Source organism: Herpailurus yagouaroundi, unplaced genomic scaffold (genome assembly GCF_014898765.1).
Source record: "Herpailurus yagouaroundi ecotype Mexico unplaced genomic scaffold, PumYag 139, whole genome shotgun sequence".
NCBI classification, from domain to species: Eukaryota; Metazoa; Chordata; class Mammalia; order Carnivora; family Felidae; genus Herpailurus; species Herpailurus yagouaroundi.
In genome coordinates this window covers 41,509,337-41,534,952 of record NW_024412394.1, presented here as the reverse complement: position 1 = coordinate 41,534,952, position 25,616 = coordinate 41,509,337, and the positions used below count along the sequence as shown (strand labels likewise).

Here is a 25,616-nt window from a genome sequence, read left to right as displayed (position 1 = left end):
CTATCAGCACAGAGCCAAACACGGGGCTCAAACTCATGAACAGTGAGATCATGACCTGAGCTAAAGTCGGACACTTAACCAACTGAGCCATCCAGTACCCCCCATTATCTTTTTTTAAGATCACAGGAAGACACATGTTAAATATAAGCAACACAAGATGGTAACAAATCATATATGAAGCTATTATAATAAAAAGTGCTTATAATTTTAAAAAACTGTCTCTACAGAAAACAAAGATAGAAAGATATGCCCACAAAAGGGAAAAAAGCCTATAATCTTGTATTTTAAGAAAAAATAAGAGATAATTAAGAAAGGCTAAAATAAATTAAGACAGTTATATAAGAGATAAAGTAAAAGCATAAATCAGAAGCAGAAAAATTTAGGAATGAGACAACTATACTAAAAGTAGATTTGAAAAAGGAGCTCACAAACCTTAGGAGACAATTTTTTTAAAAAAGAAAAATATTCTGGGGCGCCTGGGTGGCGCAGTCGGTTAAGCGTCCGACTGCAGCCAGGTCACGATCTCGCGGTCCGGGAGTTCGAGTCCCGCATCGGGCTCTGGGCTGATGGCTCAGAGCCTGGAGCCTGTTTCCGATTCTGTGTCTCCCTCTCTCTCTGCCCCTCCCCCGTTCATGCTCTGTCTCTCTCTGTCCCCAAAATAAATAAACGTTGAAAAAAAAATATTCTGTCAGAAATGAAAACCAAATTAGAGGAAATGTAAGAGTAAAAACATACCATGAATAATATTATAGGAGAAGGATGAATATTCTTTAAAACAAGCAAAGGGGCGCCTGGGTGGCTTAGATGGTTAAGCATCTGACTTCAGTGCAGGTCATGATCTCCGGGTCTGTGAGTTTGAGCCCTGCATCGGGATCTGTGCTGACAGCTCAGAGCCTGGAGCCTGCCTCGGATTCTGTGTCTCCCTCTCTCTCTGCCCTTCCCCCTCCACTTTGTGCTCTGTCTCTCTCAAAAATAAACATTAAAAAATTTTTTTTGAAAAAACATATTCTCACAAAATAGCAATTCCCAAAGAGAAAATGTAATGTTAAGAACAAATACAAAATTTCATATTTAAAAAAAAATGACCTGAAATGCACGAATTCCTTGCTATGTCAATTACAAAAGGAAACTCAAGAAGAAATAGATGTCCATGGCTCTCCACCTATTAAAGACATTGAACTTGTGGTTAAAAATCTTCTCACAAAGAAAACTTAATGAATTGTAACAAACATTTAAGGAATAAATATTACCAATTCCATAGGAAATCTTTCAAAAATTTCAAAAGGAGAGAATACTTCTTAACTTATTCACTGAGGTCAAGATTACTCTGAAGCCAAAACCATACAAAGACATTACAAGAAAAGAAAACTACAGCTCAACATTCCTCATGAACAAAGACACAAAAATTCTAAACAAAATGTTAGCCAAACTGAATCCAACAGTACATGAAAAGGACAGGGGTTTATTCCAGGCATGCAAAGTGTTTTAACACTTAAAAATCAATCAGTATAACTCAACATATTCATAAATTAAGAAAGAAAACCATATAAAAATTTCAGTAGATGCAGAAGATGCATTTGACAAACCTATCATACATTCTTGATAAAATTTTCAGCAAACTATGGGTAAAAGGGAGTGTCCTCAACCTGATAAACCTGATAAAGGGCATATAAAAACCCAGTGGCACTTAATGATGAGAAAATGAATACTGTTTCCTCCTAAGATCAATAAGGCAGGTGTGCCTGCTGTGACCATTTATATATAACATATATATATATATATATATATATATATATATATGTTAAAGAAGTTAAAAAAAAAGGGAGAGAAGTAAGAGGTGTTTCTATTAGAAAAAGAGGTAAATTGCTTATATTCACAGAAAATAGGCTCATCTATGTAAGACAAGCGATGCAATCTACTAAAAAAAGCTACTAGAACTACTTAGAAAGTTTATCTGGATTGTAAAGTATATACATTATGTATATGTACATACATATACACATACACACACACACACACAAATATCAAGTGTATTTCTATATAACAACTAACAACTGGGAATTGAAATAAATAAAACAGTGTCATTTTCAGTTGCCTCAAAATATGAAGTACTTAGGGATAAATCTGGCAAAAGTACAGGAAATTTGCACTGAAAACTATAAAACACTGAGAAAAAATAAAGAGCTAAATACATGGAGACATACTCATATTTATGAGTTGGAAAGCTCAAATATTGTTAAAATGTCAATTTTTCTTAAATTGGTCTATAGATTCAACACAATTGTGATTAAATTTAAATATTTTCTTATAGAAATTGAATACTGTGTCTAAAAATCATTTGGAAATGCAAAAGGCCTAGAGTAGCTAAACTAACTTTGAAAAATGGGGCGCCTGAGTGGCGCAGTCGGTTAAGCGTCCGACTTCAGCCAGGTCATGATCTCGCGGTCCATGAGTTCGAGCCCTGCGTCAGGCTCTGGGCTGATGGCTGGGAGCCTGGAGCCTGTTTCCGATTCTGTGTCTCCCTCTCCCTCTGCCCCTCCGCCATTCATGCTCTGTCTCTCTCTGTCCCAAAAATTAAAAAAAAAAAAAGAACAAAACTGGAAGGCTAATGTATCGGCATAAATAGATCAACAGAATAAAGGACATAGAATATATCGTGAGATAATGGACAACCAACTTTTGACAATGGTGCAAAGGCAATTCATTGAAAAAATTATAGCATTTTCAACAGATGATGCTGGAAAAACTGGAAATCCATGCAGAATAATGAACTTTGACACTTACTTTGTACCATGTACAGAATCTTAATCAAAATAATCATAGATCTAAATATAAAACTAAAAACACTGAGATACCTGACACTCAGCCGAGCATCTGACTTTGGCTTCTGTCAGGATCTCATGGTTTGTGGGTTCAAGCCCCACATTGGGCTTTGCACTGACAGTGCAGAGCCTGCTTCAGATTCTCTCTCCCTCACTCTCTCCTCCTCCCCTGCTCATGCTCGCTCTCTCTCTCTCTCTCTTCCTCAAGAATAAATAAGCATTAAAAAAAGTATTTTAAAAAAAACTAAAAATATAAAAGTTCTAGAAAAAAGCAGAAGATAAAATCTTCATGATCCTGGGTTAGGAAAAATGTCTTAATTATAATAAAAATGCAATCCATAAAATACTTTGATAAGTTAACTTCATCAACATAATAAAAAATGTTCCTATTTAAATTGCACTGTCATGTTACAAAAATGAAAATACGAACCATAGAATACAAGAACAATTTTGTGAATCATGTATCTGCTAAAGGATATGTATCCAGAATATTTGGGAACTCTCAAACTGTAATGGGAAAAAATCAAACAACCCAATCAAAAATGGCTAAATATTTGAATAGATACTTCAACAAATAAGATACACAGATGGCAAATAAGTTCATGAAAAGATATTCAGCAACAGCCAAAAACCAGAAACAACCCCAATGCCTACTGAGAGATAAATGGATAAACATACTGGGGCATCGCCATACAATGGATAATATATAACAATAAATAGCAATAAACTATTGGTGCATGCAACAATGAAGATAAATATCAAAATAATTATGCTGGAAAAAAAGGATGCTGCCATGGTTGCCTAGATATGGGAATAAGGAAGGATTGGCAGGAGGGATAACAGACACAACCTTTTGGGATTAATGGATGTATTCACTATTCACTACACTCTTACTAACTCTTCTTTTACCTTTTTGTATAGTTGCAGAGATTGAAATGTTGTTTGATTCTATATTATTTAATAGTGACTCTATTCAACAATGGGCTTATATAATTCCTGAACGTTTAGCAATCTACTTTTGACACTAGTTTGAGCAAGCTCTAGCATACCACTGTAACTGACCCTCCAAAAAGAGGTAGATCCAGATGGTTTCACAGTAGAATTCTAACAAAACATCAGAGGTCCAATATTGCATAAAATTTTCCAAAGTATGAAAACAAAGGAAAACTTTCAAATTCTTTTTAGAGCAAGTGAAGCATTGATATATAATTCTGATAGAGATAGTATAAAAATTAAATTAAAAACAAATGCCACTTATGAATATCAATGAAAAAGTACTAAATGAAATAATTATGAACAGAATCCAATAGCATATTAACAAATTAATAAATCAGACATTTCAAGGATGTACAACTGGTTCAATATTAGGAAATCCATTAATACATAATAATAATAAATCTACAAAGACAAATTATATATATATCCCCATGGATGCTGAGAAAAACTTGGCCCAAATTCAACACCCATTCCTAATAAAAACACTCCAATAAATAAAAATTGTTAAATGTCCTGGAAAGATAGATAAAGCACAACCATCAAAAAATGAGAGATGAATGGGGAGAGTACATAGAAAACAGAATAAACTTGCATGTCTTTAGGACCTAAGACTTCAGTGTAAAAGAAGAGAAATATACATATAACATCAAAAACATAAAAATTCTAGGGGCGCCTGGGTGGCGCAGTCGGTTAAGCGTCCGACTTCAGCCAGGTCACGATCTCGCGGTCCGTGGGTTCGAGCCCCGCGTCAGGCTCTGGGCTGATGGCTCAGAGCCTGGAGCCTGTTTCTGATTCTGTGTCTCCCTCTCTCTCTGCCCCTCGCCCGTTCATGCTCTGTCTCTCTCTGTCCCAAAAATAAATAAACGTTGAAAAAAAAAATTTAAAAACATAAAAATTCTAATCCTCATTTTGAATTGGAAATATCAGTATAAATTTGATATGTTTTCCCTTAAAAAATACCTACTTATTATTTCTGAACACTGAACATATCTAGACTAATCTTAAAGCAATAAGCAACCCAAGAACCTATATTTGGGGATCTCAAAATCATCCTCTAATAAAGATAAAATGTTCTTTTCAGAAACGGTGGATTCTAGACTTAATGGAGGAAATACAGAAGGTTAAACATGGAATATCTCATCAGAGTAGAAAATAAGGACTCAGATACCACGATGATAACACCCAAAGTAACTGAAGTTGGGACAATTAGATCACTAATAAGGATAAATGAAACACAGTGAACATATCAACTATATTTATTTCCATGAGTTCACAGGGATGTCCCCCCAAAAGACATTTTGATGGGTAGTAGCAAGTGAAAATTATTATTTTGAAAATGACAGAAAGCATGATTTGAAAAGTTGATCAAGGGGAAAGAAAACATCAGACATAGTTATGCATTTATTGTATCTTTTATTTATCATCTGTATCTCAGAGTAACCAAATAGTGATGAAGGGATGCTTCTATTTTATAGAAGTTTTCCAGTTACTCATTAGAAAAAGGAATGATAAAATTAGAATGTTGATGACACTGTATTGTATAATTAAAATTTGCTGAGAGTAAAGAGTAAGAACTTCAATGTTCTCACACACAACACAAAAAAGGCAAATATGTGAAGTGATGGATGCCAATTAATTCAATAATGGGAATTCTTTCATAATGTATACATATATTAAATCATTATGTTGTACACTTTTAATATCTTACAATTTTATTTTTCAATTATTCTCAAAGATAGAAAAAATATCAATTTTCAAACCTTTGCAAACCCTAATGAATTAATGAAATGCATAATCGTCAATGACTGCTGATATCACAGATAGAAATCCAGACATCATACATCTACTGATGAATATACACATACCTATAAAGTAGCCTTGCAAAAGTTTAACAAAAACAAAACTGAATTTGGGTCTGATCAGGCCTTTTTATATCAGTCTGAGTCTAAACAAGATACAGAAACCATATAGTAATTTGGACAGGAAAAGTGTTTTTTTTTTTTTAATGTTTATTTATTTTGAGAGGGAGAGAACATGCACACAAGTGGGGGAGGGGCAGAGAGAGATGGAGAGAGAACATTAAGCACCCTCCATGCTGTCAGTGATGAGCTGGATGGGGGACCTGAGCCAAAATCAACTTAACTGACTGAACCATCCAGGTACCTCAGGAAAAGTTTAATATAAAGAAACATTAACTACTTCAGGATTGGTACAATAAGGGATTCCATAGTGTGGAGTAAAGAGAATTCTAAATAATATAGGAGTGGCAGTAGGGAGCTGCCACTGGCCCAAGGGCTGAAACAGAACACTCAAGAATCTTGAAATCAGGGAAAGACTACCAACCAGTAATGAGATCTAAATCTCATGGAAGAGGGTGTGGTCAAGAAACACTGAATAGCAGATTCACTGAAGTGCCACATGGAGGGATTTGCTGAGAATCCCAGAAGAAATTGCCCAAGAGGAGACTCACACTGGAGGAACTCACTGGAAAAACATTCTTCGAGGTAGTTGAGAAATTCCTCCCACAAGAAGGTGCTTATCCTGGAACTTCCTGCAAAAGTACCCAAAGGGGTGCCAGGGAAGTTATCCACAGAAAGTGCCTTGTGATGCTGGCCACCTCGCACTACACAAGAGCCAAAAGAGCATACCAGAGCCAGGAGGCAGAATTCCTTTCCTCCTCTAGAATCCCTACTGATAGAGCTGAATATCATGCCCACTTGTAAGAGAAAATATTTTCCAATATCATAAGCAAGGTAATGACAGGTGGATTTGGAACTGAGGAGCAATATAGATTGATAACTGGAAAACTTTTTTTTATTAGTTTTTTGTTTTTGTTTTTGTTTTTGTTTTTTTTTTTTTGAGAGAGAGAGAAAGAAAGTGAGCAGGGGAGGGGCAGAGAGAGAGGGAGAGAGAAAGAATCCCAAGCAGGCTCCATACCCAGGCTGGAGCCAGACACAGGGCTCAATCTCACAATCCTGAGATCATGACCTGAGCTGAAACCAAGCGTTGGACACTTAACTGATTGAGCCACTAGGTTCCCCCAAAGGGGTGTTTTAGTTAACTTAGCGATAACAAAATACTGCAGATAAGGTAGCTTAAACAACAGGTAACTATTTTCTCACAGTTCTGGGGGCTGGAAGTTCAAGATCAAGGTGCCATCAGGGTTAGTGTCTAGTGAAGCTCTTCCTGGCTTGCAGACAGCTGACTTCTCCCTGTGTCCTTATGTGACTTTTCTTCTGTGTGTAGATGGAGAGAGAGAGAGAGAGAGAGAGAGAGAGAGAGAAAGAGAAAGATATCTATGAGGTCTCTTCCTCTTCTTATAAGGACAGCAGTTCTATCAGATTAAGGCCCTACTTTCATCGCCTTATTTAATCTTTATGATTTCTTTATAGGCCCTATCCCCAAATATAGTCATATTGGGAGTTAGAGCAACAAAATATGATTTTGGGGAGTGCACAGTACAGTCCTCAACAAGATGCAAAGCAACATGTTTACCTCATGGGTATATAATCAGAAAATTTTAAACAAAGAGTGAAGGGAAGTCTACTGATTAAAAATAAATCAACATATGCAACTAAAAAAAGCTATTTTCGCAAATGTGAACACTTACTAGATATTTGATGATAATAGTTAATGTTTTCAGAAGTGATAATGCTAATGGATAGTGGCTTTTTACAGTTCTCCTGTTTTGAAGTTTTATGTGTTGAAATATATACATACAAACTGATATAATGTCTTGGATTTTCTTCAGCATAAATCAATGGAGAAAGGAAACAGATGAGGGTACAGATTAATTAAGATTGGCATAAGTTAATAACTGCTGATGCTGGGTGACAGGAGAGCTCATTAGCTTATCTCTCCACTTTTGTGTAAGTTTAACATTTTCCAAAATAAAAAGTAAAAATAACAGCAAGTATGCCTGTAAATAGAAAGACTAAAAATTGTAAAAGAATACTATATTCAACTTTGTCAATTTCTTTATAAATGTGTATATTTTAGAAGAATATAAATTAAGAATATAAATTATTGATTGACTTCAGAATTGGAAAATTGAAATAAACCAATTGAAATATAAATTATTAAAACAAATTGCTAAACTCCCTTCCAAAAATATGCCACAACTACATGGCTTTGCAGGAAATTTCTTCCAAGCTACCAAAGGCCAGAACGTTTCACAGTGTACAAATTTTAGAACTTCTATATCATGCTGGCCAATAAAGTCCACAACTTGGTATCACCTTGCACTGAAAGTTATTCGAAAGGACAGACCATATTTGAACGTTAAAAAACAAAATCAATAATAGCATTAAGGAGAGAAAGTAGTGGTGCTATCAACAGTTTGAATTTTTGAGAACTTTCTTGTGATACAGACAAGATGACATTGGAAAGACAAAGGAACATAAGAGTGGAGGAACCTCCTAACTATCACAAATTAAGAAGGGGCTTTTGGATAATACAGAGCTCCTGAATAGTAGCATGTGCATTAGTCCAGAAAGGCAGGAAATTAATTTAAGGAATTCAAGAGCCCTGGGTCTGACTTTGCCTTTGGACTCTACTGTTTATGGTGACTATCTATCGACTATAGCTACGGCCTAGGTAACAGTAGATAGAAATCTGCAGTGATCATTGACGGAAGCAAAGCAATGATGATACTGATTTCCACTGGTTATTCCTAAAAATCATTTTGAAAAACTAAATTGGGCTGAGAATAACTGTGAGTGAAAATAGGCACTTAAAAGGAGGCTTCCAATTTTCGCTACCAGAATGACCAAGGGCAACCACCAATTCTTTGAACAGAGAGAACCATCATGTAATATCCAAATTCCACTTTAGAGTAATTAAAAATTCATGAATATATTTATATCTAAATTATTCATATAAACAAAATGTATTAATCATATCATGGGCTCATTTCTTTTAACTCTTTTGCCATGTTCATAAGTCCTAGCTTCAATAAATGTTCTAGGCAGGTCCTGAGAACAGATACTTTACACTCATATATGTTTAGACTTTTATGTTGTTTTAAATCAATTCCAAACATCTGATCTCAACCTTTTAGGGCTCACCTTGCTTTTCTATACTTTGTGACCCTCTGTCTCCATTCTCTCCTAGTTTCCTGCTACCAGTCACTCTGTGCCTGCCTGAATTTGTGTCACATTTCCACTTATTTTTCTAACTTAAATGCAGAAGTCATTTCCAATATATGCACCATGGTTGTAAGTAAAGATACTACTAGTCTCTAGCCTCTGTCCTGTGAGAGTCTGTTCCTTGCAAAATCACCACAGCATGGGGGATTGTGGAGAAAATGCAATAAATACTTTATAATTGTGATTATGGAATGTAATGTGAAAAGCCTTAGCACTATCATTTCTAGGATATTTATTTATTTAATTTATTTATTTATTTTAATGTTTATTTTTGAGAGAGAAAGAGTGTTGAATGGGGAAGGGGCGGGGGTGGGGTGGGGACAGAGGATCTAAAGCAGGCTCCACACTGACAGCTAAGAACCTAATGCTAGTCTTGTACTCAACCTGAGATCATGACCTGAGCCGAATTGGGTACTCAACCGACTGAGCATCCCATATACCCCTAGAATCTTTAGGTGCATGTGCTGCATCTTATGAATGTATCTTACCATTTGAAAAAGACAAGTCTTCCTGAAAGATCAGCTGTTGCAGGATTCACTTGTCCTTTAAACCACATTCGAAGAAGTGAATGAATCCTATGAGATTCTCTCTGATCTTGACACCTGGTGAAGAATACTGACAGCGCTTAAGATTTCTATTATCAAGACCAAAGAATGGACGAAAGTGTACACCTCTTATATCATTGCTTTAACTTTTACCTTAAAAAGAGAATTGAAAAACCTTACACAGGAGTTTGTAGTTTGCATTTCTCTAAACTGACGTCTGCTTAATAAGGCCGAGCCTGGCACACTCCTCACCGAGTGGTCAGTGTCTCCTCCCTAATGGTGCAGACTGTGTGGGGCTATGAAGCATAAAATTATCAACAAGGGGATTTCTGGTGCTTTAACTTGACTAAGAAAACAGTTTATAAAATAATATTAAGAATATTATGAACTTACTTAAAACTAGAAGGACCATATATCTCAGTTCTCCCAAGGAAATAACAGTTTTGATTTATTGTTCAGAGTGATTTACTTCTAGTGTCTTCTTTCAGTGTCAAAAATATTCCTATGTGGGAGATAAATTATATGGTTCCACCATCTGAAACCCCTGGCCTCCCAGAGTAGCATCCATTTCATCCCCAAACCAGATAAAAGAGAAATGTAACCAGAAACACAGCTCTTTGCAAAAGCAACTGTGGGCTGCCAGCTACAAAAACATCAGGTTTTGTTCTTGATCTACTTATATAGTAAACAACAAATTTTTAAAAAATGTATGAAGAAAACAACTGGACATGATATCAACAAATTAGGTTAAATTAAATTATTAAAATATAACCACTTGCTATTAACCAGAATAATCTTTCATACATAGTAAGTGATAAGGAAGGATGACAAATAGAACATACATAATATTTTCAAAAATTTAAACACAAATAAAACTGTGGAATATAGTTCAGAAAAAGAGAAATAGTATTAATGCAGTAGAATTAGAGGTTTACATAATATTCCTTTATAATCTTCTATAATTCTATTGCATTAGTCATTGGTAAAACAAGAGAAGAAAAGTACAGAAAAAAATAGAATATAATCTATCTACACAGAGATAAAGTTATGACAGTATTGGAGAACAACTTCCAGTCAGTTATAAGGTGACAATCTTTTTTATTTTAACCACCATTAAAGTTTTTATACTATCAGTTATTGGCTAAGATTCACATTGTTTTTTCTCATTTTTGGGATTTCCATTTACCTCATCCTACCTGAAAATATATTCCCTTTACATGGGTTGATATATATCTATTTACAATTAATTTTGATAATCAACGGCTTCATGACTAAGAAGAACAGAAAAGTTTGTTCTTTGTGGGAAAACGTGCCTCTGGGTAGGATATTTTGGATATCTTTCCAGCTGACATATAATAGTAATATGCATGACCTTTTTAAAGATGGAAAATATATACATGAAAAGTAATACTTTTTTTATATACAAAAGAAAGTTGTGGAAAGGAAAGGGAGACTTTAAAATCAGCAGTCCTGACACTGGGTCTCCATTGTTACATGAGTAGTGTTACCTTAGGTAAGTCCTTCACTACTTAGAGGGGTAATGAGGAACAAATGTGATAATACATCAGAAAGCATTTGTAAAGTGTAAAGTTTACACATGTTGATATCGTGCACATCATTATTACAGAAACATTGAAAAAATTGAGTATAGAGTAAGATGGATGTAATAGTATTGACATGTATTTAAATACAAACTAAAACGAAACAAAACAAGAACTACATGCAATGATAACAGAAAGAGGAAAAGGGAAGTAACTGGGATTATTTCAGAACCTACCAAAGTTTTCTTTGGAATTATAGAGTAAAGTGATGTACACTGGCTCCAAATAATAGATTATAAAGAACTTTAAGTCATTCTTTCTCTGTGAATAAAAATGATATCCTTTTTTTTCACAGTAATGCATAATAAGTCAGTACTTTTAAACTATTTTGAATTTCCTCAAAAATAAGGTGCTAAAGATATTTGCTACCTCATAAATCTAACACAGAAAATTTCTGAGATTCCACCATGGTTGAAATTGCGGTTAACTATAAATTGAGAGAAAAAATATGTTCAAGTGACAAAAAGAATCAAATAGCATGATAAGCACGGAATCCAAAAAGAACTAGGGGCGCCTGAGTGGCTCAGTCAGTTAAGCGTCTGACTCTTGATTTCAGCTCAGGTCATGATCTCAGGGTTCATGAATTTGAGCCCTGTATTGGGTTTACTAAGGACAGTGTGGAACATGCTTGTGATTCTCTCCCTCTCTCTCTGCCCCTCCCCCACTCTCTCTTTCTGTCTCTAAATAAATAAATAAATAAATAAACTTTAAAGAAAGAATTAAAAAAAAAAGAAAGAACTAAAAAGACAGGTTATCTAGCCATTGGAATTGGACTCTTATTTAAGACCAAATGTGACAGTTTAGATCACTCAACTTCAGTGCTAAAATTGGCAGAATAATTCTTGTGTGAAGTAGAGGTGGAAAAGAATTCAATTTGGTACATAAAGTATAAATACCAAAGATTTTTTTCAAACAAAATATTTTCATATACTAATAAAGTCACTTTTAATGTATAAAGCTTATAGAACTTCCAAGTGCCTCATTTTGGAAAAAGTCCTGAAGAAACCAACATCAAGCATAAAATATTAGTAACTATTGCTGTTTCTGTCGATTAAACAGCTCAAGACTCAGTGAAAAGAATAAGGCAATGAGAGCACTCAGTGCATTTCTAGAAATTGTCAGTGTTCCCACTATTCCAATGATCACTTTGAACCTTAAGAGTTGAGTTCCATTAAAAAAAAAATCGATAAACTGAATGGTCCTTTACCAAAACCCACTGCACAACATCAAGCTCCTTTGCTGAAGGATTTCACCTTAATGTGTGAAATTAATCCTTGTTCTGGAGCAACAGGTTGGGTGCCTTAAAAGCCTACTTGTTTCCTTGAGTCGTGCCTTGCAACCCAGATGAGTTTAGTATTTCAGAAGCAGACACTAGGGGAAGCGCTGAACCTGCCAATTCTGTAACAGATACCGGCGTGTCGTCACGTCTCACAAAGACCACCTTTGTGGACCGCATTCTTTTCCCATCAGGCCGTGCAGCGCTGACCTGTGGTGTGTTTTTAGTTTCCAAAGAATGCTGATCCTCTCTAAAAGATCTACTGAAAACTGAGTGTTGAAGCACAAATGAAAAGTGAAAAGTGCCATTTAGCACACAACATAATTATTTCATGGCCTGCTGCAAGTTAGCAAAGGCACGTTTCAGCTTTTAAGATGTGAAAGCCAGACCATGCTGTATCATAATATTTTGTCTGTTTTCTGGAAACAGCTTTAAATCCCCCTTTTCCTGGGCTGGTGGCTGCTGAGAAGGAAGGGAGAAGGGAATGATATTTTCATGTGGAATAGCTTTTTAAAGACTGAGTAATAAAACCTTGATTAAGTGAACAAACATTGAATTCAATATCTGCAATAGCCAGATCCTTTCAAAAGAAACTAGCTTAACCTCAGGAAATAGCATAAGCAATCATAGCTATTAAATTCACTTTGTACTAAAATTTAATCCATCCAAGTGCACCAGTAAAGTCAATACCATGAATAGCCATACAGTGTGGAAATGTATACACATACTAATTTTTAATACCACATAGGTTTAATTTTATACACATTCTATATAGTGCATGCTAAGTGGAAGAGAAAGTAAATTTATGTGACTTCCAATTCTCACCAAGATTCCTTCAATAAATTAATCTTGATGGTGGCATAAAAGATGCCATTTTTCTAGAAACATTCTAAGGATCTATAAACTAGTGTCCTTGGTCCTAATAATTGAGAATAACTTCTTTTTAAAAATTTTTTAATGTTTATTTTTGAGAGAGAGAGAGAGAGAGAGAGAGATTGTGCGGGGGGGGGGGGGGGGGGCGGGCAGAGAGAGAGAGGGAGGCACAGAATCCGAAGCAGGCTCTAGGCTCTGAGCAGTCAGCACAGAGCCCGACGCAGGGCTCAAACTCATGAACCATGAGATCATGACCTGAGCCAAAGTCGGATGCTCAACTGACTGAGCCACCCAGGTGCCCCGAGAATAACTTCTAATTAGGGAAAAGAGAAAAGATAAAAAGGAATTACATCTTTTCCCAGGAAAATTCTAAATGTTTGCAGTAGGAGCTCTTACAGGAAAGGATTTTCCCTTTGACTCACCACCACACACCACTATACCACAAATAAATTTTGAGATAAGGTAATTTGCTTCTCTGCCCAGATATCAAGTAACAGAAGAAAAAATAAACAGCCCCTTTCCTACTTTCAGTGGATTAAAATTTTTTTTTATTTTTCCAGAACTATTAACAAATGACACTCTTGTGATTACATATTTTCCCACCTGTGTCTGCAACAGCTGAACTGGAACAGTATGTTTACTGACCACAGTATGACTGCTGTCTAGAACCTTCCTGATACATGTTATTTGAATGAACCAAGACTTTACTGGATTTCAAAATAGCTTGTTAGCTTTTATCAGTGTGAAATGTAGAGATCACAATACCATGGAGAGGGGGGAATATTTGCAACATTTATGTTGTATACCTCAACTCAGACTTTTGCCCTACTCCCAGCACCAGCCATTTCCCAGTGCTGTTTTTTCTTACAGTCAATCCTCATAGCTTGTTGAGAAAGACTTTCATTGAGAAAGTGATAAAAAGCATCCCCAAATATTTTTATTCTGTAATTCTTTACTAAGTGCCCACTATATACCAAGCACTGTGTCTGGCAATATGAATAAAGACTCAAGGATAATATTTGATGCTATTTGACAAATTAGCTCTTGTTTACTATAACACCAAGAAATCATTTAAGGAATAATTTTTTGTTGATTTTTCTACCATATGTTAGATGTCAATTCTCACAGTAACTATGAATTAAGTGTTATTATCATTTCCCACTTTCAGATGAGGATACTAATGCACAGAGGAATTAAGAAATTTGCCCAAAGTCATACAGATAGTTCTACAGACAACATTTGGACCACGGTAGCCTGGCTCTGAAGAAGGGCTCTTAACCACCAAATTATGCAGCAAAGTCTTGCTGGGTATGATGAGAAAGGAAAGCCTTGCAATATTATATGATTTGTGTTAGAAGTATCTTTTTAGACTGTAATATAGCTCTTTCTGTGGGTTAGCCAAAAGTTTTATGTAAAACAATCACATATTTGCTAAACCACTCCAAAGAAATATATCCATTTGATAAAGACTTTTTCTCCGAATTATCAGTTGAACATTATTCATTTACAGACCTTCAACAAATAGTACCACTTACACAAACAGCAATTAGTTTTAATTTCTCTTTGTCCACCTAAAATAAAAGTGGAGTAATTGATATCTTGGTACTGAGAATTTCATTCTACCTAACAGCAAGTTCAGCACTTTACATGAAAGGGTATTTGATAATTGTCAAGAATCTTAAAATTCTGATGACCTGTGCCTGAAAACGTTGTTTTATGAATTGAATTTCCTGTAACATGTTTTACAAATAAATTCTGGGTCTTAGATTTTGATGATGCTTATTACTGTTTGGCCTTAGTCTTCTTGCCCTAAGAAGAAGATTTTAAGATTATAAATACAAAGAGCTCCACAGCTCTTTTTACTGTAAGTGAAATGACATCTGGTTAAGTGGATTCAGTGTTTTAAGAAATGCCTCTCAGTCATAGACTTTCTTTTATGTCCTAACTTGGGCTTTGTTCTCTATCAAAATGCTTCATTGTTCTACACTCTGTTGCCCTCCTTCTTTTCGTATGTATTTTGAAGGCTTTCTCCTTCCACTGTAAATATTTAAAATGTGTTTTTAATGGTTCATGCTTTGGTTTATCAAATATGTATGAAGGATCTATTATGTGCTGGTACTGTTTATGAGTTGGAAATACGAAGGTGAATTACATTTGGCATTAGTTTTAGATTGTTTGCATTGCATAATAATGCTCAATTTATACCAAGGAAAGTGTGCGTAGTATATATGTCTAAACTATAATGTTCACAACAAAAGGGAAACCTCTGAACCTAGCATCCAACCCAAGAACCAGAATACCATCAGAATTACAAAAATCTACAGGTTTGTTCCCAATTCCATTCCCTCTGCTTCCGTTCAAGAGGTAACTACCACTTGAACTTGTTGTTTTCATTCCCTTTCTTTTCTCCTGACCCTTACCGTTTTTCTCCTCCCTTTTAAGAGTTTTAATATGGGTGCATATATCTACTTTCACTGTTCTGTAATATTTTATTCTTTAAAAAGATACAATTTTATTTATGCACCTACAATTAAGGAAACTTTGGTTTATTTTCAAATTTTGCTATTATGAACAATAATGCAATAGACATTCTTGTATATGTTCTTTAATTCAGGCTTTAGAATCTCTTGTACACACTCTGTAGTGAAATTGCTAGGGATGATAATAGGAAGATCCATGTTTTCAAGATGCTATCAATATATATACCAAATTAAACTCCCATCAGAATTTCATAAGAGTCTCCATTGATCCTATGTTGGAAATTACCATGCTTCTTAAGTTTTACCCAACTAGTCTGTGCTAAATAATGTTACAATGTTAAAACATGATTTCTAATGAAATTTAATATATTATGTGTCTGGATCATTTCTATTGACTCTTCTATGAAATACTGCTTCATATAATTTGTTCCCTTTAAAATTTTTTTTCCATTTTAACATAAGCATTAAAGATTTTGGTCCATTAAAACATAATTTTGATGTATGGCATGAGGTAGAAAGCCCATTTCATTTATTTTTAAAATAATATACCATAAATAAGCTTCATTTATTTACAGATCTATTTATTTCCAAGTGCCCTTCAAAGTCACCTCTCTTATATGTCCAACTTAAGTCTGATACATCTTTTTCATTCTGTCGGTACTTGTCTGTTCCTGTGCCAATGCCACATGGCCTCAATGAGCTTTATAACATATTCTTACACTCTTTTTTCAGGAGTAGCTGTATTGTTATTAGTCCGCAAAAATCCCATTGGAAGTAGATTAAATCTATTGATCATTGGAGAAAATGACATCTTTATGACATGGAATTTTCTTTCTTATGAAAACATTATCTATAATGTCTTTTAATGAAATGTTACACTTTTTCATATATACATGTTTGCTGTGTTTATGCTTAGGCATCATATTATTTCTTTTTAAATTGGTTTTGGTAAGTGATATTTTTATAAGAATATAACCTCCAATAAATCAAGCTTTTTACATATTTCAAATCTTTTAAAAAGTTCTCTAATTTTAATTGAACTGTCAAAAACTGTAAGATGTGTGTGTTATCATCTCCCACTTCCATGGATATTTGCAAGTTCCTCCCTAGAATTTATGTAAACTTTTGCCTTTTACATTTTGAAGCTTTATTATTTAGTGCATTCTAGTTATCTTTCTGTAAACTGAAAGTTTCCATTCTTGATAATGATTGTAATTAATATTAGAAGTTATTTCGGAAGAGTCAGTTAATATTGACATCAGAGCTGTATTACTCAGTCAATGAAACCTGACTAAGCATTGTTACATGGAAGCACTAGTATTTGGCTGGGTATAGTTTTTATTCGGTTTGGTTGTATTGAATCTTTACATTTAGTTTTCCCCAAATGTAATCATTTGCTTTATTTCCTACTGGAAACATTCAGTAAATAATAAGAATGAAGTAAATTCCCAGTATATAGCCTAAAATTAAAAAAAAGAAAGGTTTTCTATTTAATATTCATTTAATTAAGATCCTAAGTACACAGGACACACCCATCATGTTCTTCAGCCCATTGCTATGTCCTTATCAGTGATTCCTACATAAACCTGTATGTTCACTTGTATCTCTTGATTCTAATTTCTTGTCTTTATCCCCAAAGGCACCAACTTTAGTAAATGTAATACACATCTTACAATTTATCTGCCTGTCATTTATTTTCATAGTTGTTATTCTGAAACAAATAATGTATGTTTTGTGTCAATGGAATTCTCATAACTTGGTATAGCACTACAAATAACATTCTCTTTCACATTTTTCCTTAACATTCTTCTTTATGTTCAGTCATGTTGCTCTTGTTTACATGATTCTTTTAACTGCTTTGTATTAGTGCATATTGTAAATTTACAATATATTTACTATAATGATCTTTAGTGGCACTTAGGCTATCTCTAATTCTTTGCTTTCAAAACCCACTGAGTTTAGAATAATCTCATTCTTGTCTCTTTGGAGACCAGTGTGAATACTTCCCTGGGCTGTGTATCCAACAGAGAATTGCTGGATGGTACACATATTATACATACTGTAATATATACTAATATATGCTAAAATATATATGTGCATATACATATTATATATATTTCATATTTATATATTTTGTATTTTGCATATATTTTACATATATATACATATATCATACATTTTATATATATATTTCACATAGGTATATATTCCCATATCCTTACAACTCTTAATGTTATCTGGTTTTCTAACTCTTGTCAACATTAAGGATATAAAGTGGTATTTCACTGAATTACCTTGTGCTCTTGTGACTACTAGTTAAGATGTGTATCTTTCAAAAAACAAAAAGACATATATCTTTCCCATGTGCATATTTATCATTTAGGTTTCCCCTCTTGTAAATTGATGTTCATATTCTTTGCTAGTATTTATATTAATTTGATTTTTTTTCATTTTTAACAGATTAGCAGTTTTTTCCTATGTTTCAGCTATTAATCTTTTGCAATTGTTGATGTTGTAAATACCCCCTGCCAACCTGACAATTTACTTTCCTTTTGTTCCTACTGAATGGCCTTTTGGAGGATTTAAAAACCATGATGATATTCCCCTCTGTTTTGTTCCATTAGATTTTTTGGTTTTAACGTTTTATAGTTAGATATTAAATAAGTTGGAGATTTTAATTTTAATGTATGCATATGTGATATAGAAATTCTGAAAATTTTCCCATATGGTGATCAACTTTCTCAATGCAATAATCTAAAGCTACTTTTTAATATAGATTTGTGGTGTTACTTCTGCTATATACCAAGTAAGACTCACTATTCTCTTCTATTTGTTATAGTGTCTTGGGATCAATAACACACTTTTAATAACTATGGCTTTATAATATATCTCAATATTCAAAATATGCCTGCCCTTTTTTATTTCATAATCCCTCAAAAGGAAATTAATGTTTTTATGTTCATGACCATGATAAAGTTCCTCATATGTTAATGTCTTTTATTATATTCTTTAAAGATTGTTGTAATAGTTATCCTACTTTCTATTATTTTTTTTATTATTATTATTATTTTTATAGTTGATTATTATTAGTGTAAAGAAAAATTCCTTACTTTTTTTTTTTTTTTATAAATGTTGATTGTGTCTTGTTAACTTAGCCAAGTACATTATTCACTTCAATAGTTTGTTCATTTTCCTGGGTTTCAATTTAAATGATCATATCATCTTCAAAAAATAAACTTTATAAATGGCATATACAATAGATATAAATAAGATAATTAGTTGTTTAGAAATTTATGACAGTGTGTTGCCAATGGTCAGTGTTCAGGAAGAATCCTGAGAAAAATCATGACTTAAATGAAAGTACAGAGTAAATATGAAGGTTTAATTGGAGTTTGGGATTTCATAATGCCAAGATTATTACAGTACCCTGCATTATTCTTTGTATGTACTTTCTTATTAGCATCATGATAAAAATAAATATCATCATACCGCCAGTTAAATTTTATACTAGTTGTTTATGGTTCCATTCTATAAGGGTCTTGATAATTAATGCGTTAGTTCCTTGGGGAAGATGAAAAAGTTCTTTGGTGAAAATATCATTATACATGTGCAAAATGTTAAATTGTGAAAGCTTGTCTATAATTTTCTAACACACACATGCCTATACTCCCCAAAACTAATTCCTTTCAGACAATTCCCACAGCAATTTTTCAAGCTGTCACTGTCTTCTTGGAACTAATTTTGTGAACAGAGATTAGTCCTTTTCAAAGTTAGAATTGGATATCTCCCCCAAATAAAAGTTGTTCTTTTATCTGTAAAAGGAAAATAAGTAACGTAGGTGATACGCTTGTATTATCCCATATAAAATTGTTATGCTGAACAAATTCATCAGAGAGAAAATGTTTTTAACAAAAGCAAAACAGAGTAATAATTGGAGGTTTGTGAAAAATAGCCAATTGGCTAATTTCTTTCTTTGCTTTGGATGTTGTAAACGGTAATACTGTCCCACCCAAAGAAAACTTGATATGAAAAAAATGATCATGTTTGGGATAAATGTAAGACACTGAACCATATGCTCTAATTTTAAAAAAGAAAAGACTATGTCACTATACTTAGCTAATTTTCAATTATAAATGAACTTAAATAATGTTATTTGGTCAATTTAACAAGATATCTATTAGTATTTGTGTAATAAGTTTGCAGCTAGGTCCTACATATATTTCTAAACATAATATCAAAATGATGCTATTTAAATATTATATTTAAATGTAATGTTTCTGAATTGATTTTAATTCATTAGACTTTGTTTAGAAATGAGAAGGAAGCAAGTATCAGGATACATAAATAGTTTCTAGCAAAACTGTTTATCAATTATATTCAGCAAGATTCACTATTCCAATATTCAACCATTCATATAGTCAATAAATATTCACTAAGCACGTCTACGTGATCATTGTCCTAAGCAAAGGAGACATAATATTTAAAAAGAGATTGACAAAGTTTTGAATGAAGATTATAATCTAGTGAGAGAAACCTATAATAATTAAATTTATAAGCAACTGAAGAAATAGTTTAAGTAAAATATGATGGGTATTGAGAAGAATGCAATGTGCAGTGGGAGCACATTAAAGGGAGCTCTACCTCAACCTGAAGACGTTAGGAGGGGCCATAGTAAGTCTTCCAGAGGAACTGACACACAGACTGAGACAGGTATTTAACATAAGCCAGTGAATGGGAAGGAAGGGAGAGGAGGGTGAAAAATATTCTGGGCACACATGGGGATTGCCTGTTGAAAGACACTGCAGTGAGACAGAGCTGACACAGCTGAAGAGCTGAATGAGTTCCCTATGGCTACAGTTTGACAAAAGGAAGGGTAATGCCCAGAGAACAGTGTAAAGACAAAACCACTGGTTAAGTGATGAAAGGTCTCATAGTATCGCGTGAATATACATGTAATTTTAGGCAGTCTGGGGAATTTGAGACAACAAAGTGTCATGACCATAGTTTAATTTCAGGAAGATCATACTGGCACCATTCAATGAGTGAATTAGAGAAAGCCAAAATGGCAGCCAGGGAATCTAGTAAGAGACTATTTTAATTATGATGGTCTACGAGGTACAATCAACAGGACTCCATGATCAATTACGAATAGGGCAAGAAAGTAGAAGAAGTCAACAATAGCTCTCAGGTTCCTGGTCTTAGAACTGAGTGAAACATGATACCATTCGCTGAAGTGAGGAATACAGAGGAGGGGGAATGAGGGCAATTTAGTTCTGGACAAATTTAATGTTATCTAGAAGACATTCAAGTGAACATTTCCACTAAGAAGCTATAGTCTGGAACTTAGGAGAGAGAGCTGAGTAAAAAATAGGACTTTGTGAGTTATCCATGTATATTCGACAATCGAAGATATGTAAGAATTTGAGATATACTGGGGACTAGAATGAGAAATGACACCAGGGCACCCCCTATTGTATTGCAGTGTCTAAAAATATAGTAATGTAGGGGTGCCTGGGTGGCTCAGTTGAATGAGTGTCCAGCTCTTGATTTCAGCTCAGGTCATGATCTCATCATTGGTGAGATCCAGCCCCGCGTATTAGGCTCTCTGCTGACAGCACAGAACCTGCTTGAGATTCTCTCTCCTTCTCTTTCTGCCCCTTCCCATGCTCATATTCTGTCTCTTTCTCTCAAAACAAATAAAATAAGCATTTAAAATGTAGTAATGTACAAAGAACTCCAACTCATATCAAATGGTAACATTTCCTGAGAAATAGTGAACTTTATTAAAATGAGCTATCAAAATAAAAAGACAAGAATATGAATGAACATGGTACCTAAATATATTTCAACTCTGAAAATCTTTCTATATGTACTGAAAAAACTGTCCCAAATGTTATATAAACAAACTCATAACTTGACTTTTGTTTCAAGCTCCTAAAAAAATCATTGAAAAAAATGTCTTCCATACCACGTTATTTTCAAGCAAAACAATTTACCATGCAGAGCAGGGTCTCTCAAATATATGTTAAATATATTTGCTATGATTTCACCAATATTAATTTGCTAAGAGATCAGGTTAAATAGGAGCTTCATTTTCTTACATTTAGATCATTTATCTTCTTACAGTTGTTTTTTAATTAAAATAAATTATTAAATAATACTTATAATCAATTGAGAGAAACCTAGTTTACAAGTACAAAAGTAAAACAAAGGCTAAGATTTAAAGCAAGAAGGAATTTAAAACATTTGGTTTGGGAAAGAAGCTTAGAAAATTGACCCTCTGAGATACACTTTAACACCTAGCTCTAAGTCTGAAGTGGATTTGTCTATGATAAACAATCCTAACAATAATCCATCCTGAAAATCATTGAAAGACAGCTTACTGGTGAGCATATCATACCTCCTTTTATAGCCTGAGGATGGAGTTGAACTAAATTACAATCAATAAAACACCTGTAAACTTGTGTATTTTAATCTTTTCTGAAAGCAAATGGAAATGAAGATATATACATATATATTGAGGGGCTTTGGAAAAACAGATATATGCCAGGGCAGATGAGGGGAAACCTAAATTACAATTTACTATATTCTGGCAAGACAAGTATTATTTAAATTATAAATATTGTTTTATATAATTTTCATTAGCTCATCTATTTACCTCTGTCGATTATTTTTCTGTTCTATCTCCTAGGGATAAATATGGGTGAGTTATAATTAATTTTCTGATCTTTTCCTCAAGCACTTCCTCTGAATTAAATACTTAACCTTTTGTCAACTTGGGACAATAGTTGTTTAACAAATGTTAATTTACTGTCTCTCCAACCTCAGTTTAGTTATGCAAATAAATACAAAAGGCTTAAACTAATCGCGCTTCCCAGTTTAGGTCAGGGAATTTTGGTCCCTTCTTTTAACATCAACAAAAAAGTGTGTTGCTAAAAGATACTCCCACTGAAATAAAGGACAGCAGGTTTCTGAGAAGGCACTGGGAGCCCTAAAGTGACCTGAGGACAAAATATATCTGGCATTTTGCTACCCCAGAGAGCTATTTCCACCTACTTTTAAAGCTCTGAGCCAGACCATACTTACTTACATTCTTAATTAATGCCTTTGTGTTTTCCCCACAGCTGTCTGTACAACACAGCTTTGGGGCCCTCTCTGTTCCTTGGCAGGAATATGGCCTTTATGAAGAAAGCCAACTTCAGCATGCTCTGAAGGCAACACAAATGTCAACTTCATAGGGGATGCACTGCCAACCAAATCAAAGGCTTTAAAAGAAATTTAGCCATGATATTGACTCTGCCAATGCTTCCCACATCCCTGTCTCACAGAGTGCATTGGTTCTCCACAGATTCTTCACTATTGGCCTAAATAAAGAGCTCATGAGGAGGCAGAAGCTGTGAACCATCTCAACAGCCCAAAAAGACTTTCATCCCAAGAGGGGATAAATCCAGCCCATGTAGTGTCACATAACTGAACATGTGTGTGAACATACTATATTTTGCTTACCCAGGAAGGAATTATCAAAAGGTAGTGTATATTCTACATGTAGTAAATATGAATATATGATTAACCTGATGTTTAAATTGTATTCTCCATATATCACATAATTTTATAGATTCCTTGGTAGTGTCCAGCTATATATAATACCAGATTTAGTGTCAGTATATCAACAGATAGCTAAAATGCCTCTCTGATAGTTATTAGGGATCTCCTGGAAGTGAAATATTAATAAAAGAAGTGTTTTGTCTCTACGACACGGCCATAATAAGCAGCGTTAGGGGGAGCATCACAACATGCTTCTTCCCTATATTTTATCCCACAATACCACAACTTTCAAATCTAAACACCAATTGCTTTTCTCTACTCCTGGAAAGGGCAGGAATTACACTGCTATGTTATAAAACTTTGTACCAATTTATATAAAAATAAATTAAAATCAAAGAAAAAGTCTAATTGGCACCTACAATGAGATCTAACATTGTACTAGTACATTGTGCTTCTTGTTTCCCAAATATTTTATTCACTTATACTTCAGCAGTAAGCCCAATTGTGTCCAATGTCTAGGGATTAGAAGTATGTTGTAAACCCTTATTAATTCCCAGGGGACATGATATTGAATCAAACATTTCATCTATATGATGTTTTTTGAACTTTATTTAGAGGCATGCAGTGTATTACAAAGGATAAAATTTGTCTTGGTGTGAGAGAAACTGTTTCTGAAACTATAAGATCTGACATTTTACTTCTAACTTTTTCTTTGATCTCTTTGCTTTTTGCAGAAGTAACACTGTCCTTAAGGAATGAGAGTTGGGGTTTTTTGGTCTGTTTGGTGTGTGTGTGTGTGTGCGCGCGCGTGTGTTTTGCTTAGCACTTTATACTTACCTAGTTCAGAAGGCTTAGAGGAGATGGTAAGAAGGAGCACTTAGATTCCTAATTTGGCCTAATAGGATATCAGGACATAAATAGAAAAAAGACACATTTAAACATCTTCAGAGTTACATATTTTGTAGATTTGATTAAATATAAAACAACTATCTACCAGGAATAAACATTCAAAGGCACAAACAAAAACATAGAGAAAAATTAGGATAATGATAAATTAGGCAATATAGTTCAGGAGATCAAAAATATATATGTATATTTAGGTATATATTAAAACTTAGTATTTCACCCATACAAATGATAGTTGCACCATAAGTACTCCTTCCTGTCTGTAATTTATATATGTTCTACTAACTGAATAGTAGTAGTTTTTTGCTTTTTTTTTTTTTTAGAGAGAGAAAGATCCCGAGTAGGGGAGAGGAGCAAAGGGAGGAAGAGACGGAATCTTAAGCAGGCTCCATGCTCAGCGTGGAGCCCATCATGGGGCTTGATCCCATAGCCTTGGGATCATGACCTGAGCCAAAATTAAGAGGTGGACACCCAACTGACTGAGACATTCAGGTGCCCCTGAACAGTAGTAGTTCTTGCTCTGAGTTGCTCTGATGGTTCGAAATTTTGTTTCCAAAAATATGTCAGTGAACCTTAGTCCTTAATCTATTATAAAATTGATTAATTAGAGCTTATATTTAAAAAAATGCTTTCTTAAAGTGGGTTTACTGCAATTATCCATTCTATCTATGCTTTTGATCCCCTTACTTTATATTTTACAAACCCTTACTCAGAAGACTATGGGATACTTTATATACCAAATAATTACTTCTTATAGCAATTTTTAATGGTTGGAAAATGTACGCTTTTGAACTGGAAAATTAAAAACATAAATCCAGCCCCATTATTTAATAACTAAATGCCATCAGGAAATGTTACTGTTTAATCTGTTTAGGCCTATTTCTTCATGTGTTAAAGGGGTTGTGGAGAATAAAGGGAGCAATACTACGTATTGATACTGTCTCCACAACATTAATTCTGCCTATTCCTAGGTGTCCTGCCATATGCCCTTGGAAGTGATGCTGAGTTGGCCATCAGTTTGAGGAATGGAAATCTTGTTTCTCTGTCAGTATTATGGCTTTCAATAACCTCTTCCCAAACTAATCTGCATATGGTTCTCCTTCCTTTAACTACAGATATTGGTTCAAGTGATTCAATTCAGACCACATAGATATAGGTGGAAATTTTCTGGAAGCTGTGGGTGAAAAAAAAAATGGCAGTGGACAGATTTCTCTTTGCATTTTTCTTCCACATGTTGGGGTACACAAGTGTGAAACCTGGAAGTGTTGCAGCCATTTTGCCACCATGAAGTGTCAACTTTATGCTAACATTGACACTATGGGGCAAGCAGAGAAACAAAGAGAAATTGTGTCTTTAGTGTCATCATTTGAGTCACAAAATCAAACCAACCCCGAAGACCGTCCTAATTTCTACACTTTTAAAGTG

At 34.2% G+C, this 25,616-nt stretch overlaps 1 long non-coding RNA gene across 1 annotated transcript in view; it reads right to left on the bottom strand.

Moving 5' to 3' along the window:
- Nucleotides 1–6,756: 6,756 nt before the first annotated feature.
- The window catches only part of LOC121029716 (uncharacterized), a 489,603-nt gene continuing 470,743 nt past the window's right edge, over nucleotides 6,757–25,616 (bottom strand). Inside the window, exons 6-8 of the long non-coding RNA XR_005789854.1 lie at nucleotides 24,123–24,180; nucleotides 9,454–9,567; nucleotides 6,757–7,054 (exon numbers count right to left, since the gene is read on the bottom strand). This is a non-coding gene — a long non-coding RNA (uncharacterized LOC121029716). The remainder of the gene's footprint in view (nucleotides 7,055–9,453; nucleotides 9,568–24,122; nucleotides 24,181–25,616) is intronic.